The 17,907-nt window shown below is 44.2% G+C and overlaps 1 protein-coding gene across 3 annotated transcripts in view; it reads left to right on the forward strand.

Moving 5' to 3' along the window:
• Positions 1–10,348: 10,348 nt before the first annotated feature.
• SOX6 (SRY-box transcription factor 6) overlaps positions 10,349–17,907 on the forward strand; it is a 381,731-nt gene continuing 374,172 nt past the window's right edge. For 2 of the 3 annotated variants that reach the window (XM_075048005.1, XM_075048010.1), the window contains exon 1: positions 10,349–10,607. The gene's annotated coding sequence lies outside the window, so the exon portion shown is untranslated. Of the gene's footprint in view, positions 10,608–11,621; positions 11,862–17,907 lie in introns of those variants that run through there. The other variant, XM_075048011.1, reaches the window with a different exon arrangement.

Consider the following 17,907-nt stretch of genomic DNA (forward strand, 5'->3'; position numbering starts at 1 on the left):
TCGTATTAGGTATTATAGCATATATATGTAGTAAGAAAACAAGAGTATATGTTCATACTGTCCTATGACAGCAAAAATAAAGAAATACATTTTATACTGCTACAATACAATTACTATTTTTTTAAAAACACTGCCTTTATTTTGGTTAGCTTTTCTGTTCTAATAATCAAGTCATTAATGTCAGTTGAGTGTGTCTGGCAATGATTTACTTAAGGTAGCATTCATAACACACAGTAGCTGCATTATACAGAAAAAATAAATCTATTCATCTTACATTTCCTACCTTTAAAGCTTTTTTTTTATCTTGTATTATGGTCGTGGATTTGTAACATTTGACTTTTTGCTTCTTGCACACACAAAAGGAACATTCATGATTTAAAACTATTTCATGTTTTTTATTTCTTGAACAGGAATAAATCTTTTTTTACATATTTTTCCAAAGCTGCTTCATTGGAAAAAGATACTTCTTTTCAGTTAGAGTTTGAATGTTTCCATAGCTTTTGTCTTGTAATTTTGAAGTCAAAGCCTGCTTAACCAGTTTCTCTAGCTTGGTTATAGTTTTAAAATAATCTAGAATTCTGCCTGTTTTGTTAATTAAATAATAATTGAAGGGTACTGTTGCCTATTCATATTTTTATTCCTGCTTTTCAATATTTACTTCTAGAACTTCTTAAAAGAATTGTTACACAGACCTCAGCATCACTGCATGTAAAATTAATTGAAATGACATATTGTTGCAGTTTCTATGACAACCATATCATGATGCTGATGCTCTCAAAAATTTATAAACTACAGTTTCAACTATGCTAATACCACTGAGTAGAGTTAACATTTATTTACTTAATATTCTTATTAGAACTAAGATTTCAATACTTCATTTAAAAAAAATCAGTAAAAGGTGTATATCAGTGCTTTTCATTTGTTTGATGTTGGTTTTTTTGTAAAAGAGTTCTAATTTTTGTAAGAACATATTTAAAATCTAACTCTGCTATGTAATGTTACTGAAGAGCTTATTCACTCAAAGAAAAATTATATCATCAGTCACAAACTTTTAAAGATGACATTTGAAAATAACTCTTACAGTGTAATCCACTGCAATTGATTTACAAATAGTCTTGTTTTGCTAGTGGAATATTTAAAGCCAATCTATTCCTATTTCTATTGTCCTAGATGCTAAACCTCAAATACTTGTGACATGAAAGTACTGATTCACTGGCATGACTTACATAAATAAAGTCACAAGCATAAGTGTCTGCATGACCAGGCACAGAATTATAAACCCCCTAAAAATATCTACTTATATTATTGCCTTATTTTATTGTAAACGTTAAAAAGCTTTGCCTGGTAACTTTTTTTTTTTCATATTAAATACATACCTTAGTATAATCACATTATTCCATCAATCTGCAGGCTTTTAGAAGCAAGTTAGCTGATTTTAACAGTTTGACAGGGAACTCTATTACTCAGGCAACACTCACATTGGAATCAATGAATGTTTTACTTGAGTAAAAAATTTAGGACCAATGTAAGATGCCTTATTCAAGTTACTTCATAATTATATAGATCGCAGTGACTTAAAAAATAGTGAGTTTTGCTCTCAAAACATGGTTATTTAATTCGGTCTAACTTGCACTTACTGAAAAAGTGTGTTTTATATTCAAAACCTGTGAGTCTTGTGTGTAAGACTTATTGATCATTGATTCAAATAGGAAATAAAACACCTTGATCTTTCAGTCATTTGTCTTAGGAAGATTCCAAAGCAGTCAGATCACATTTACTTTACTTCAGTCTTAAATTTGATATTATGTTGGAAAAACATTTCATATAATTGAATGTTCAAATATGTTGAGATCATGTCGCATTTTAGTTTTTAACAGTCTCAATACTTTCAGCAGTTTCTACCTGATGTTCCCAGTTTAGTAAGCTATATTTAAACATGTTTTGAAGGATTTATACAGTGATTTGCTTCTTAGTCAACTTTGTTGTAAGAAGTTACTATTGGGTATTTTGGTTAGAAAATGTATAGTGTTCTAAGAGGTGATCAAAGGGAGGAGACAGCCATACTAGCTGTTCAATATGCCATGATATTTATAAGCTCCAGGCAAAATGGGACAGTCTGGAACAACTTTGTACCCCCAAATTTCTTTGTAGACTTTTTCACCTTTTGTCTTGATATTTTCTAAACAGCTTATCCTTTCCATCATCATCATTTTGATGCTCTTAATAAGAAGCACGCACTTTACATGCACAGGACTTGAGCTTCTGGGTGAAATAATTGACAGTGACATTAGCCTACAAGATTAGGCCATATTATCACAAATCCACAGGAACATCTTAAAACCAATGCAATTTTTAAGTGCACGATGGTAGTAATATAAAATACAAAATCATTGGCCTGCCTCGAGGATTCCTTTTGTTTCTGTTCATGTGGCATATATATGTGGCTTAGTGGCAATGCATTTATTTGCAATGTGGGCCAATCCTCAGGTCGAAGACAGCTTTGTATATTTATTCTAGCCTTCAGGGTTTTGTTTTTTTTTTTTTTTTTTTTTTTTTACATAATACCTTGTTTGTAGCACAACAGTTAGGTCAGGAACTTTAAAAATTGTGGTTTTGTTGTTGGGATTTTTTTTTGGGGGGGGTTATGAAACAAAAATAAACTGATGGAATAAATACAGTGTTATAATATAAAGTCTATACATACTCTGTTGAATTCCAGCATGTGCTGTCAGAATGGGACATTGCCAGTGAAAAAAGAAAAGCACTGTGGTGTGCTGATAAACCCTTACAATAGTTCATAGAGGTTTGCAGTCATCGTGTTTAGCAAAGGTTTTTCTGTGGTTGACATTCTAGAGAAAAATATTCAGCAACCTTCATGTTTATATCACTGACCTGCAATTTACTCTGGGCTGTAATATAAAATAGGACTACTGCAGGCTGTAAGGGGGTCTTCTAGCATGTGACCCCTCCCAGCTGCTCAAATGTGCGTGCGGGTATAGGTATGCCAGTATATCTTCCCGTCCTTCCTCATTCACAAGACAAGCGCAGCTATTCCCAGCTGAAGCTGGGAATATCAGTGTAATACGCAAGGCCACACAGGTGTATGCTCAAGGAAGAGATGCCTTAGTATGACTGTGACGATTGCTGTAAGCGTCTCTTGCATGGCTTTGGGTTGCTTCTGAAAAAATACATTTAAAATCATTGTTAATCTTGAAGTGCTTTTTTATATGTTAACGGTGTTTTATGGTCATCCTATTACACAGAGATGGGAGTAGAAAAATGATTAAGATGACAAGTAGGCAAATCCAGCTGTTAGGTGAAATACTCAGAATAGGAGGAGCAGATGCGTTTCAGTGGAAATGTTTGCACAGTCACGCTACTGTTTTTCTTTTTTTACTCTATACCTGCAAAGTATCAGGCATCCAATCTTAATGTGATTTCTAATCACAGCTGAATGTAATTGCCATTTTTTGGAGCTTGTTATTAGTGTTCTCATGATTCATTTGCAGAGCTTACTCTGCCAGTGCAACTTGTAGCCAAGAGTTTGGCGACTTCAACTTTGCCGGTGCAGTTAGTGCTTTTCTGGGTGCCAGGATGCCCTGACGTGGTGAATACTTTCTGGTGGCTGGGGGAGAGCATCAATCACACCAGCTGCTAAAAATCCCAGGAGAGGACCCCTTCCTGATTTAAGGCTTTTCGTGGGAGTGGGGCTAAGACCTGCAGTGTATTGTGGTGTGTCGTGCCCCAAGGTAACAGGCTCTGTCTCCTAAAGCTGATCCATTCCTATAGCTTTCTTGCATGTGGAGCGTGCCTAAGAAACTCACTGTCTTGCCCACAACTTTTAGTAGTGTCACCCCAGGTACTGTTCGTGGATCATAACAGCCTCGTCTTTTTTTTTTTTTTTTTTTTTTTCCCTCCCATTCCCTTTCCATTAAAAAAATAAATCGAGTGTAGATTATAAACTATAAACCCAGCCCCTGACTTGAAACCCCCTAGAAGACTTGAGGAGCAAAATCCTCCAGGAAAGCCCGGGCAGTGCAATTGGCCTGGTTTTGGCCGGGGAGGGAGGTAGAAGGAAGGTGGGCAGAGGAGGCAGAAGCACTCCCTGGCACACGCTCCAGGAGGAAGCTGCCTTCGAGCGGGGAGGTCGGAGGCGTTTTGCAGGGAGCGGTGCCGGCGGGAGGAGAGGGGCCGGGGTGCTCTTTCCTCGCCCCACCGAGTGCCTCCGTGGGAAGGAGTCGGGTGCGCTCGGCGCTGCTGGGAAAGGCGAAGGAAGATGAGGGTCTCGGGGCAGATGGTTAAGGAAAACACCGTTGCTGGGGTCCTGCTGCGTGCGTTCCCCTCTCCCTCAGTTCGCCCGAAGTTCTACCCTCTTTCCTCTCGCCCCCGAGACCGTGGGTGTGCTGGCCCCGGAGCCCTGCGGGGCGGAGGGGGCTGCCGGGCTGCGCTCCCGCGGCGGAGCCGCCGACCCCGCGCCCGCTGGCAGCGGGTCCTTCCGTGACTTTCGCGCTGCCGCTAACGCTGTTTGTTTTGCTTCGCGAAGTGCTAATCCGAGAGCTCCTTGGCAGGCGGTTGCTCTCGCTGCTTTATTTGTACTCGCCTCACGGTGGCGTTTTAAGCACATAAACAAAGCCCAAGCGAGCGGAGAGGCAAGTGTGTGTTCTAGTTTACCTTTATTAGAATAACAGTTCCGTTAATGTTTTGGATAAATCAAAACTGCCTATTAAAGCCGTTCAAGTGCGGGAGATGCGCGATGCTCTGCGTCAGTGGAAGGTGTTTTAACCTTCCCGGCCGGCACAAAGCCCGCCCGAATGAGAGCGAGAGTCCGTGTCACCGAGCAGCACGGGCTCACCTGGGGTTGTCCCGTGTCCCCCCCCCCCCCCCCCGCCTTGTCTCTCTCCTCCCCCAGCCCCCCAGGAGAAGTTACAAAGAATGCGACTGAAAGCGTAAAGCAGCAGATGCCGACGTTAAACTCCAGCTCGATTTGAGTATAACGATCTGAGCCCCAGCCCCGAGCCGCCGCCCTCATTAATACAGAAGCATGCCCCTGGGACCCGAGTTACCCGACGAGAATAAACACAATATAGAGTCAACTTACCTCCGAGCCGAGAGAGCAACGTTAGAGGTAGGAGAGGGAATAGCGTGGCTCTCCTCCATCCCACCTCGGCCGGTCTGTCGCAGGGCTCCGGCAGCGCTGCCGCCGCCTGCCCAGCTGGGCTCCGCTCCCCAGCGTGCTCCCCCCGCCCCCCGGCAGGCAGTCCCCAAACTCAGCCCAGCACAAATCCAGAAGTCAGGGGCAGCGTTCTGAGTCAGTCCGTGCCGGTGCAAATCCCCCATGGCTTCTCTCCGCCAGAGCGTGGAACAAAACTGCCGGTTACCCTGAGTTTTTCTCAGGCTTTATAGGCAATCTAGGAGCAGGTAAGGCGGCTGCTGGCTGCCAGCGGTTCCCGTTGCACTTGCAGAGAGCAGCAGAAGCCGGTGGAAGTGGGAGTGTGGTCTGCTCTTCATTAGGGAGGGGGGAACGGACCCTGGAGGTGATGCAGTGAAACACTTCTACTTCCTTGCATTGTGTTTGTTACAGATCACGGGCGCTCTCCTTTTATAACATTCACTTTAAGCATTCTCAAACCCAACCGGACTAAGTTCCGATCCTCCCCTTCGGTTTACATTGGGGTTGTCAAAGGATTAAATAAATGAAACTTTATTTGACCGTGGAGTTTACAGACCTTGGGATCCCTGCGCGCTCTGGCCTTATTCTAATTCTATAGCGGTAATTACCCTTCGTTTCTTTAAGTGCAATAGATTTATTGCCTTAGAGACTATGCACAGTTTGATTGAATTATTCATTTTTTTCTTTGGTGTAGACTGCATCTGGGGACTGATGTGACGTGTAGATTTTTTTTTTCAGGAACAAAGGGAATGTGGAAATGAAAGAGAGAGGGAGAGAGAGGCTGGCAGATGTGATGAGATGCGGTGAAGGTGTATCCAGCTTGGCACTCCCACTCCTCTCTTCTCCTCTCATTGCAGCCCTGGGTGACTCTCAGGCTAACACAAACAGCTTTTCTTCCGCAGCCTGCCCTCTGTCACTGTAAGTACAACAGCCTTCTCTTATCAGCATGCAAATTCCAGCCACTCACTACCTTAGCCTGGTGTTTGCACTTTAGATTTACAGAGGGGACCTTTAAAATGAACTTCCCGAGACAGGAAGGGGGTTTCATGTCAAACTTGCTTTTATTTTCTTTGTAAAAGTTTATGTGGTTTTTCCAGTTCTACCCCCCCCCTTTTTTTTTTTTTTTTTGAAACGGGGGGGTGGAGTGGAGAGATTGTTGCTGCTGCTTTTTGCTTCACTATCAAGATGATGCACAGTTTCAAATGAAATTAAAATCTCCTTGGTCCTCTTTCCGCCAGGACAATACATTGTGTTGGCAGATGACGCTGTAAGGAATTCAGAGTTTTTGTTTTCAGTCAGATCTTTAGCCTTGGGCGTTATAGAATGCAAACGTCCCCTAAATTTTGAGGAGATGGCCAGAGGTTCTTGTTTTAGGGGAACTCGTATCAGCTGATGGGTTTGCTTATGAAGAAACGTGCAGTAATGTGCTTCTATCTAGTCTAACAAAACTTTCTCCCAATCGGATGATCAGGCTTTAACTTCTTTTCCTTTAGCCTTCTCTCAGATGCTGTTGATTATTTTGCAAAAGTTTCTCTGAACATCTTTAACAAGCCTATAAAAAGTCTTCATTGTCGGAGAGTGTCAGCAGAGGGAACTTATAAATATGCCGGTTAATTGTCCGGCATTAGTTGGGGAGAGAGGAGAGTTTAGAATTCGGTGAATGACTTTTAAGGTGGAATTTCTTGCCCTTTGAATCAAAACTTCTGAAACTGTTCCACCAACTCTACAGGAGTTGTAGGTTTGCTCATCACGTTAAAGATGCGGTATGTAAAACTTAGCACGCAGACAGGTCGCTTCGCTTGTTGAGTATTGCTTTACTTTAACGTATTTAATGAGAGAGACGGTGCAAAATGCAATGACAACAGTGAACAGGTAAGTGCCCCGACGTGAACTGAGCGCCTCCGATCCCTTCCCTCTGCCAGGACCCACAGCAGTTCAGCATCCCTCCTCAACATCTGCTTGCGCTGGCTTCTCTGACTGGTTTTAGCCTTAATGAAGAAAAAGCAAGGGAAGTGATTTAAAACACCGTCTCTAAACGTATGGTAACGCTAAAAGTAAAAGCGTTTTCTTGTTTCTCGGCACGTGTGTACGTATCCACGCGGCGGGTGTTCACTTATGCAAACAAAGAGGGAACCACAATTATTCCTGTGCAGCGCACAGACGCGCACATTTGCATACAATGCCCAAGGAGTCCTGTTTTTCTCCCGCGGAGAAGTTGTAGCTCTCTGGCGCTGTGTGTTACATCTGTAACTTAATTGATCACACAGGGGAAGCAACAAGCTAGAGAGTATTCCTTGCGCTCCGCCTGGGAATGTGGACCCATCTCTGCCGTGTCCTGCCCCAGCCGAGTGTCATTCTCTGCATAGGATTTTCGGGAGTGCAGCGAGATGCTCCCCCGATTTGGAGCTAGGTGGGCGGTTAGATTTATCTGATGCCTTAATTATCTCTCGTCCCATTACCGCCTCGTACTTAAAGAGGAGGACGCTACATTTAAGGAGTGGGGTTGGGTTGGTTTTTTTCCCCTGTTTGTTTCTTGAAAGAAAAAAAACTTCCAGTAACAAATTGCTGGGGTTGCAAACTCGGGCAGGATAGTTCGTCCTTGTGTTCTGATTACATCTCTTTTCTTGCAGAGTTCATTTTTTTGCGTGGCAAAGGTACTAGTTATGCAAAAAAGTCAAGGTGTTTCCTTCACTTGCAGCAGGTTTAAATGTATTACAAGGAAAGTGTTAATGACCAATCACGGGAATTCTTATAATTAAAGATTAAAAAGGACAGAGCAATATCTGGAAAGGCAGCTATTTCCTGTTGTTAAATCCATAGCCCAGATAACTGCAGCAAGGTGGATACTTTGAATTAGCTGAACGCAGGTGAATACGAACTCGGTATTTACAATCTTACAATTTACCCCGTCTCCGAATGTCGGTTTTTTAGTATCTTTTACTAAAATTGAAAGAATGCATGGAAATTAGCTACTGTGTTGTCAGCCAGCTAATTGGGTGCTAAAGCTTTGCTAGATAATTTTCAAGTTCTGTTTCAAGGTGTTTGCTGCTTGCTGAATAGGACTTGATTGCTCCTTTTATTGTAGTGGAATTGCCAAAAATACTGTATAAAACAGGTCCGCTATTCCAAGAGGTTCTGACTTAAAACTCCTTTTCCCTGGACTCGACTCGAGACGGACGATAGTACCTCGGATAGCAAGGTAGAGGATGCAATGTGCACGACTTCAGCAGTGTGTTGAGTTTTACAGCTTGTTAACAAAATGAAATAGAGCCAGATCAGATGAGTCCTGTGCCATCACGTTAATGCTCAATTTTCATCACGTCCTTATGTAGCAAGGTTCATTCGCAGTGGGGCAGAGTATGCTTCTGGGTCTAACCTATTCCGCAAATTTCTACTTGAGAGAGGAGGGAAGCGAAATCAGGCTTTCTCCTCGTCTTTTTGGCCTCTATAAGTTATGAAGCTATTTTAAAATTAAAAAGTTTCTCTGTTACTAACTGTTCCAGGCGCCTTCTGGAAAATGGGGAGAAAGTGCCAAAAATACAGAGATGAATCAACAACTTCTCTCTCTCTCTCTCATTTTGTGGGCTTGAGGTTGCTTTCCGCACTCCCATCTTAACAACAGTTTAGCCTAGGTGTGAATAATATCAAAAGAGGGAGACGTTGGCTTTGCAGCGCTGTTTGCCCACCTGATCTGCGGGCCCCTGACAGTTTGAAAGACTCTTTTATGTTTACCTTTGGCATGTAAAAATACAGCAGAGAGACTTTCTTGGGTTTGCAGTAGTCTGTGCCACTGGTTGATTTTCTCCTCAGCTCCTTACAGTTTTCCCTTCTTTATTCCAGATTCCACCCCCCCCCCCCCCCCCCAATTAGCACTTCCAAGGGAGCGTGAGTTCCTAAATTGGTATTCAAGCTGATATTCAAGTCCCTATCTGTTGCCTTTTGGTAGGCAGAGAGAGTGATATTTATACATTGCCACTGCTAATCTCTCGTCGTCGCCACGAGAATCCCAACTTCAGCTCGAGTCCGTCCTAAATCAGTTTTTCCTCGCCGGTCCTACCTGTGTTTTCCTTTTAACTGGGCTCACGTTTCACCTTTCTGTTGAACGCATCCCCGAATAGTTTGTGGACTCTGAGCGCCTTCTCCTCCCTCCTCTCCCCCGGGTCCCTGTAGCTGGACTCCCACCTCCAGTGCAATGGATAGTTGGCGTGTCGTCTGCGTTTTACCCCGACAGGGCTGTGGGATCGGGCTCCTCAGAGCCCCATCCATCAGCTGTCAGGAAGCGCTTGCTGAGCACTTTCCTCCTCGTCCCCGCTTCCCCGCCGGTCCTCCCTTCCCATGTCCTGCGGATCGTCTTCCTCCCGCTCCTTTGCTTTGCTTTGTTTTTTTTTTTTTTTTTTTTTTTTAAATTGTATTTTACTTGCGAGCAGGAGCCCGCAGGACGTTTTTGGCGTGTGCCTCCCCACGCACTCCCCGGGCAGCGCCGTGCCGGGCGGGGGAGGGAGGGCCGGCGCGTCCCGCGCCGCTCCCCCCGCGCAGCCCCGGCCCCGCGAAGCGGCTCTCCCGGGACCCCCCCGCTCCCCCTCCTCCTTTTCCGGCCCCCGCCCGCCCTCCCCTCCCTCCCCGCCCTCGCACCCCCTCCCCGGTAACTTTCTAGTACCTTTCCTCACCACTCCGGGCAATCAGTGGTCATTAGAGGAGAGAGGTTTAAGGTTTCATTTGTCTAATAGCAATGTGAGTGGTGATAGCTTCTCGGGGATGCGGCTGGCAGCCTGGGGTGATTTCACTTTCTGTTTTGTGCTCACTTTCTCCGCAGTTGTTGCTTTCCCCGCTCGCTCGCTCGCTCGCTCGCTCTCGGTCTCCCCCTCTCTCTCTTCCCCTCTCCCTCTCTCTCCCTGTGTTGTCTCATCTTGCCTGTGCTGTCTGGGCGGGGGAGCCCTGCCTCCTTTTGCCTTCCTCAGATCAATGCCCTGGCCACTCACTTTCTGATGTTGCACGACGGGAAATGCTTTGAATACTTACGACATGGCCGCTCACATTGATTGCCAAGATTGACAGCAGTAACCATCGCCTTCACTTGTTTCAGGAGGAAAAAAAAAATAATAATAATGAACCTGATTGTAACCAAATCTCCAGGCAACCCATCCGCAAACTTCTAACGATCGGGATCCTGCACATCCATGGCCCGGAGAAACACCAGCAGACTCTAGTTCATTTATTTTATTTTATTTTATTTTATTTTATTTTATTTTGGTTTATTTTATTTTATTTTATTTTTATTTTATTTTACCGAATTACCACCCATTTATTCCTCTTTTTCTCTCCCCTTTCACCTCCTTCCCTCTTTTTTTTTTTTTTAATGAAAATTACCGAAGCGCGTTGCAAAAAAAAAAAAAAGGAGGCTCTCCCAGTGCTTTGTGCCACACTGGATCCCGAGGAGGTAACCAGGAAAAAAAGCCCTATTGTGTTGTATACCTGTTGTTTGCTGTGGTGTGTAGTGCTGCGTGGCTTGGTGGTGGTGGTGGTGGTTTAATGGGTTTTCGCTGGATTTATGTCGCTTTGCAGGAGAGAATCCGGTTCCCCCTGCGCTGTCTTTAATGGGTTATTAGTTGCAATTGAGTGAAGCAGCAGCGTCCGGAGGTAGATCTGTTGTTTAGCTTTTAACATTGCTGAATTCACCCCTTCCCCCCACCTCTCCCTGCACGATTATTTACTTTTATACCACGAGGGTGTTGTTGGTGTCTTGTGGTTTTTTTTTGTTTTTTTTTTTTTCTTTAGGGAAAAGTAGTTATAGTCTCGTCCCCGTGCGAGTTTCCGGGGCTGTTTGAATCCCGAGGTTTCCGAGACGTTAAGGGACCCCACTACCTTGAAATCACAACACTTTCTCATCCTTCCCGAGTACAGTTTATTTTAAAATGTAGTGACAGATCAGCGTTGTATTTTAAGATCACCCACGGCAGGCGAACACATGGTGCTGGGAAGATATTGTACGTAAGGAACTAACACGAGAGGGAGAAAGAGAGAGAGAGAGAGAGAGGAAGAATAAAATCCGAAATAAATCTTCGAGAGCGGAGCGCTGCTGTCATTACTCCCAAGTGCTCGCGTGGGTTTCTCTCCACGGGTAACCCCGAAAGGCACGGGATGGAGAAAGGGAGTTTAGTGGTGCTGTTAAATTCTCCGTTAAGTTTGAGGTGGGTAACTGCTTTGAAGTTCGCCACAAATGAGTGCTATCCACGGAGCAAGGAATAATACAAAGCTGCTGGAGCGGAGGTGGTAATGTTGGGTTTGGCCACACCGGGGCACTGTCCCGAGGAGTTGAAGTTCTGTGGCGGTGCCTTATCTCTCCGAGCAGAGGGTTTGGATAAAGTTCTCCTGAAAACTTTAAAATTGATATCGCACCCTAATTTGTGATACACAAGGAGGGGGGAAGAAAGCAGTCCATCATCAGAGAGCTCTGTTTACACCCGGGGAAGGGGAGATGTGTGCCGCTTTGTGGCAACATTCGACTTGGGATTTCTTGCTGCCTTAGCTCTTTGCCGGAGGTCATGCAAATCGACCTTAAAAGAATGCATAAGCCATAAATTAAAATAAACCCTTAGCCAGAGGCTGATCCATAAGTAGACAATACCTAACCTGGACAAAACGGCTTCCTTTGCGAGCTGAAAAAAAGAATAGTGCCTAAACTAAATGCAAAGTAAGTTTTCAGGAAGTATTTCACTTACTACTACTACTATTATTATTATTTTTTTAAAAACAAAATAGTGGCAGTTGCAACAAGCGAGCGCAGCTGTTTACAGACGGTGCTGTAGGATACGAGTAAGGCAAGGTGTGTCTGGTGGAGAGCTCGTTCTTTTTCTGGCTTTCACTACCTTCGACGCTGTTTGCTTTTTGATTGGGGATAAGAAGTCTCTTTAACCATGTAAGCAATTTAATGTTTTATCTCGGATAGCGCTGAAGAGTTTAGGAACAAATCTGGGTTGCCTGCAACTGTCACATGCGTGCACACAAGCTGTGCCTGTATAAAATAGTCTCGGGGCTTGTTTTTTTTTCCCGCAGTTTTTGACAATTGTTCCATTCATGATCCTGAAAGGAATCATCAGTGGGAGCTAATGAGTGCGCCTCTGCGGCTTGCCCTGCTCCGGGGAGGAGCGGGCACCGGCGCTGCCGCCGAGCCCGCTCGTGTAATGCATGCACGCGTGTACCAGCGGCGGGGTCGCCCCTGCGGGAGCGCGGCTGTGGGTAGATACGGGCGAGAGAACAGATAGGCGTGATGTGAGCAGGTACTTCCACGCGTGCATTAACAACCGAGCTGCCAGAGAGCTGCTCCTCTGCCGAGAGAGCTTCCCAGCTCCCTCTCCGAGGCGTGCGGGGCAGCGTGGAGCAGTGAACCCGCTTTGCAGCAGGGGCTGTGTGCTTCAGCAGAGCAGGGCCTTGAGGTCAATCCGAGGGACCGATCGGATCGATTTGATTGCTGGCTTTGCTTTCTGCGGCCCGTTTCACGGCGGTGTTGGGTGGGTTTTTTGGCTGGTTGGTGTTTTTTTTTTTTTTTTAAAGGAAGGGAAGGAGTGAAAGTGGCAATGTGAAAAGACAATTAGTGTTGTGTCTGAGTGGCTGGGGGGGCTGCAGGGAAAGTCAGCCTGGTGGGAGCCTGGGGACGACAGATTAGTTCTGTCCTAGGGGTGTTTCCCAAAAACACAGACGGTGAAACTTTCTGTGATAAAGTAATATATCTTCGCCTGCTGTTTGTAGATAAGGTATATGTTTATTAAGCTAATTTAAATAGCCTTCGGCACACGAGCGGCACTTTGTTCCTACTGTTCTCTTTTACCCTCATTTTAACATTTTTGGTATTTCCATCTTCGGTGCTGATTGTGAGGGCAGAAGAACAGTTTTATCCAGCCCCCAAACAGGGTTTGAAGTCCAAAAATCAACGAATTTCCCTTTCTCTATTCGTGTAATGGAGTAATTTTGAAACCTGTTTTGAGACTTCGACTTGACTTGACTTGTTTTATTGACGTGCTTGTGCCCACTCATTTAATTAAGCCATTATACCATAAAGTAAATAATAAGAATGAATGTGAGATATGTGTGTGTAGTCTGCCATCATATACAAATATTTCCCTGGAAAAGACGCTTTAAAAAACTTTTTTTTCAGCACACCGTGACTCTCTGGCAAGATCTTATTGCAGGTTTTTGTTCTGAGCCAGGATATTCCGCGTGTTTCTGTGCTCACAATGTTATATGCACACTACACTCGGAACATAAAGAGCGAGCGCACCTAGCAGCTCTTTCTAGTAAAACTAAGAAATAATCTATTTATAGTGAGTACATTTAGAAGAAAATAATGAGGTCATTTGGAGTATGCTGCAGTTTGAAGTAGCTCGACACCTGGCAGAAACTACATACGCGTTTTCTTCAGACTCTGCGCTATCCATAACTTTTCCTTATAATACATTCTTGTGTTAAGTGAGAAAGGCTGTTTGTAAAACAATCCCCTGGCTGGTTCCAGTGTTGGGTGAAGCTGATCCTGTAATGGCATTTTGTTTTGAACAGTTGCTGTAGTTGAAGTTCCCTCATAAGGTAAGGTGGCACTGGGTCTGAAAGGAGGTCCAAATGCCACATTTATAATTAGACTGCCAATTCAGCACATTGTATCTATTGCTATACAGGGATATACTGCTGTGTCTGGTCTCTCAATAGACTGTATTCAGAATTAGCCAATTCAACTGCTTAAACTTTGGAGTCAAATTTAGAATAGGCAATGAGAAGAGGAAAGAAAGAAAACAATAATGCTTTCTTTTTTCCTCAGCTAGCTATTAAAAGCCAAAGAATATACGGAAACCAAACCAGGCACTGCACTTGGAATCAACGCACCAAGCGCAGCCTGGCCAGCCTCGCCTGCAAAACCATTTTGAAGCGCACGTCTCCGGGGGGAGGGGAAGGTGAGCCCCGGGCATCGCTCCGAGCGCCGCTCTCCAGGCCGCTTCCCCGGCCGCCGCCGGACTCCCGCGGCCGGAGGGGGGTGGCGCGGGGGCCGGGGCCCGGCGGCGGCGGCGGCGACGGCCCCGGCGGGGCGCTGCCCTGCCCTGCCCTGCCCCGGGGGCTGGGGGGGGCGGAGGGGGGGGCCGCGCTGCGGGGGCCGGGGCGAGCGCCCCGCTGCCGCCGGCCGGGCCGGCCGGGGGCCCCCGGGCTGCCCCGCCGCAGCGGCCCGGCCCCCGGAGCGAGTCGCGCCGCAAGCTCCCTCCCCGGCGGCGGGGCGGTGGGGGCCGGCCCCCCTCCGCGCCCCCCTCCGCGCCCCCTCCGCGCCCCGCGGAGCCCTGGCCGCTGTGGGAAGGGCTCCCGCCCCCGCGGCGGGCGGGGGCAGCCGGAGCCCCGCGGGGAAGGAGGGAGCGGCCGTCGCCGGGGGACCCTGCGCCTCCCGGGGACGCCGGGCCGCGGGCTGCGGCCGCTGGCCTCTCCCCGCGTCGTCCCCGGATTTACGGTTCCTGGCTCCTTTTCTCCTGTCATACTTTTTGTTTCGCTCACTTTGATTGCTCTGGCCTCCTCCCTCAGAACTTTAATTCATTCAGCGATGAGAATGTAAGAGGCCCTTTGGTCTGCAGTCTCGCATCCCCTGCTAAATGCATTATTTTCTCTCCCTTCCTTGCCGTTCAGTACTCCGTCTCAGTGCTGCTGGGAGGCTTCGGTGGGCTGCTTCAAAGCTCACTCAGCTCCCTTTTCTGCTAGATCGTAGGGTGCAAACTAGTGCCATGTGTATAACACGTAGCAGAAAGTGAGTGAGACAGATGGCTGTCTCTCCTTGCATGTTACCGATTCTCTACTGAACTTACGTAACTCTGCTCCGTTTTTTCCTTCGTACGTTTACACGCTGGTGGAAGCGAGAAGAGAAGCAAAGCGGAGCCCATCAGTTCCCTTCGGAAGGCCGCTAGTGCCTGACTTGTAGAAAATAATAACTGACATCCAAAGCTAGTTGCTTTCACCTGTCAGTTTGATTTTTGTTCACAAGTGGGAACTGCCAGTGCTTGTTCCCTAGCCAGTGGTTTTTAGTATGTGGCCAACAATTGTTCGTGGTCACTTCCAGCTGAACTTCTTTTGCTCAATTGGGAAAAAATTCCCTTTGGACACGTTTTTTTTTTGCATCTTTGATTGTATTTTTAGTCAAAAGTATCCATGTATGCCTGCAGTTCTTACAGGCCTTGGAGTATCTTGTGGTAATAAAGGCCGGAGGTTTGCATGATGATAGCAAAACCAAATACATTTTTTCTCAGTGGGCATTAGAAAGTTTCTTTAGTCATGGCCTTGTATCTGCTAAAGACTGTAATCACCTTGGGAGATACCACTTCAGGAAGCATATCCATTAATCTTTTACACTTGGTTTGATTTCCCCCTTAAAAGTGTATAGATCACACTTAAAAGGCTTCTGTCAATTTATTTATTTATTTATTTCACGGAACAAAAATTACTTAGGGAAGAGAAGCCGCGATGCACTTTTCTTTATACCCCGTACAATGGGGTGATGTATATTTCTTTTTCCATAGTATGACTTTAAAGATCAGCGGGCTGGTTTGGCAGAGGTTGTGTGTAATGACTAACATTTTAAAAGTTATGTAAATAGGGGTGTTTGTGTATATATAAGCTATGTCAACTAAAGTGATACAATGACATATTTTTAAAACATTTCAGTTAATATAGTAAATCACAGAAACAGAAACATTGAAACGTTCCTGCATGATGTCAGAACCTGCAAGAGAAGTACTGCTTTATGACGTGTTCGGTAGTTCACATACAGCTTATGCGTCAAGTAGCAGCAAAACACAAAGATGCACGTTTCAAGTTTGTGCCTTAGTAAGCCAATTGCTATTCATCTCTTTCAGTGTCTTTTTGTGTGATTTTTATTTACACCATTTTCTATTTTTTCCTTAGGTAGAACAGCAAGAATGGGAACTTTAGGGGACTTGCTACCAAACCACAGAAACTGAATTTCCTTTTATTTTGTATTTGAGCCATTCAGAATTTTTTTAGGCACACGATTCTCCCACAGTATTTATTGATGTATCATTCCAGGCCATGACATCATATTGCGAAAACAACAAAATCTGGTAAAATCCTGCCATTAGTAAGGTTGTGTACTGGACTGGTGTGATGTCTGTATGAAATATATGTATATTTATTTAGATGTAGTTCTGCACAGAAGGGAGAGGTCTGATAGACGTACTTGCTGGAAAGCAGCCGTATTTCTACAGTGATAAAACTGGATAATTACATGTTCCCAAAGCCTTTTCAGCACAGAAGTAGGTGTTCTTTTAAAACATTATTCTGTGGCAACAACAAATATTTGTGACATCACTGTAAGAGGTTTCCTGCCAATTTTTAGTTCACTGTCTTTCGGAAAGTCTAGAGTTCTTTGGCACTGGTGAAACTGCTACACATACCCATCGTATATTCAAGTATTCAGTGAAGTTTTAAATAATTCTCTTTCAATTAGTACAACAGGAACCTGAAAAATAGATTTTCTCTTAAAGAAACAAGAATCAGTACATAGACATTTCTTTCCTCCTCTTGTACATTTTAAAATACTCATATCAGTTTTATGTTTACTGTTTTGTCTCCTTAAATTAAGAAGAGAGAAAACAGTATCCCAAGTTTGACAATCATTGCTTGGAAATTAGCTTAATCAAATATTTCTTGAGCCTTGTGAATTGGAAAGAGTAATATAAAATTAGATATATTGGTAAACTAGGTTAATCAGAGTCATTCATTTACAGTGGAGAATAAATAGCTATCAATCGACGTATTTTTTTGAAGTCAGGCAAAACATTCCATCAAGTTAATGTGTTTAAGGGTATCATATCAGGGACAGACAGGTACTAGAAGTGATAAAAACCAGATAACCTGCAACAAAATGATTTACAGATGGGTCATTATCTTCTATAGGGAGGTTACACAGATCATATTCTTTATAAAAAAAGAATGTAATTCTATAGAGCTAGGACAATTATCTAAATAGGTCTGAATATTTAATGTTTTTTCCAAATGACTAGTAGAATTTGTCAAAGCAAAATTTCTTAGCCTTCTTACAGGCAGCATATTAATGTAAAATATAGAAAAGTACTGGGTTTGTATTTTAAGTATTCTTTATGTTTATTTTACCTGTTTGATAAAGTAAAGCTTGGGAAACATTTTACTTCTTCCCGTGTGAACTTTGTAGTGCATACCTTTAAAATATACACAAAAAAGTTACGTACAAATTTAGGAAAAAAAAAAAAGGCCAGAAAGTTTGATATTAGCGATTTCTTTGATTTCAGAACCTCTTTCATACAGCAAGTGGCTAAGTCGCATCTTTTCCATTGGTGGTAAGATGGGATGTCATTGAAATATTTTTTCTTTCTTCTTGAGCTACACAGAAAGGTGTACAGTCAATTGTTTTTCCGGTCGCTGGTAGACTGGTATAAGGCAACAGCAAACTCTGAAACCTCAGAGGTACAGTATTGATTTCATTCCTAACTGCAAATCCTTCATATCATTGCTCCAAATATCTAACTTTACACCAATATTACCCATTCTTTTTATAGTGACACCATGCTTAGTAAAAAACTTCTAAGCACTGAGGTCAGGTGTTGAGATTGGATTCTGGTTTATTTTTTATGAATCAGATAAAGATTTCTGTGCATGAGACCGTATGTGAAGATGAGAGAACAAGAACATTTCCATATCAAAGGCAATATATCTGAGGCTGCATA

This window comes from Buteo buteo, chromosome 16, assembly GCF_964188355.1.
Source record: "Buteo buteo chromosome 16, bButBut1.hap1.1, whole genome shotgun sequence".
Classification (NCBI taxonomy): domain Eukaryota; kingdom Metazoa; phylum Chordata; class Aves; order Accipitriformes; family Accipitridae; genus Buteo; species Buteo buteo.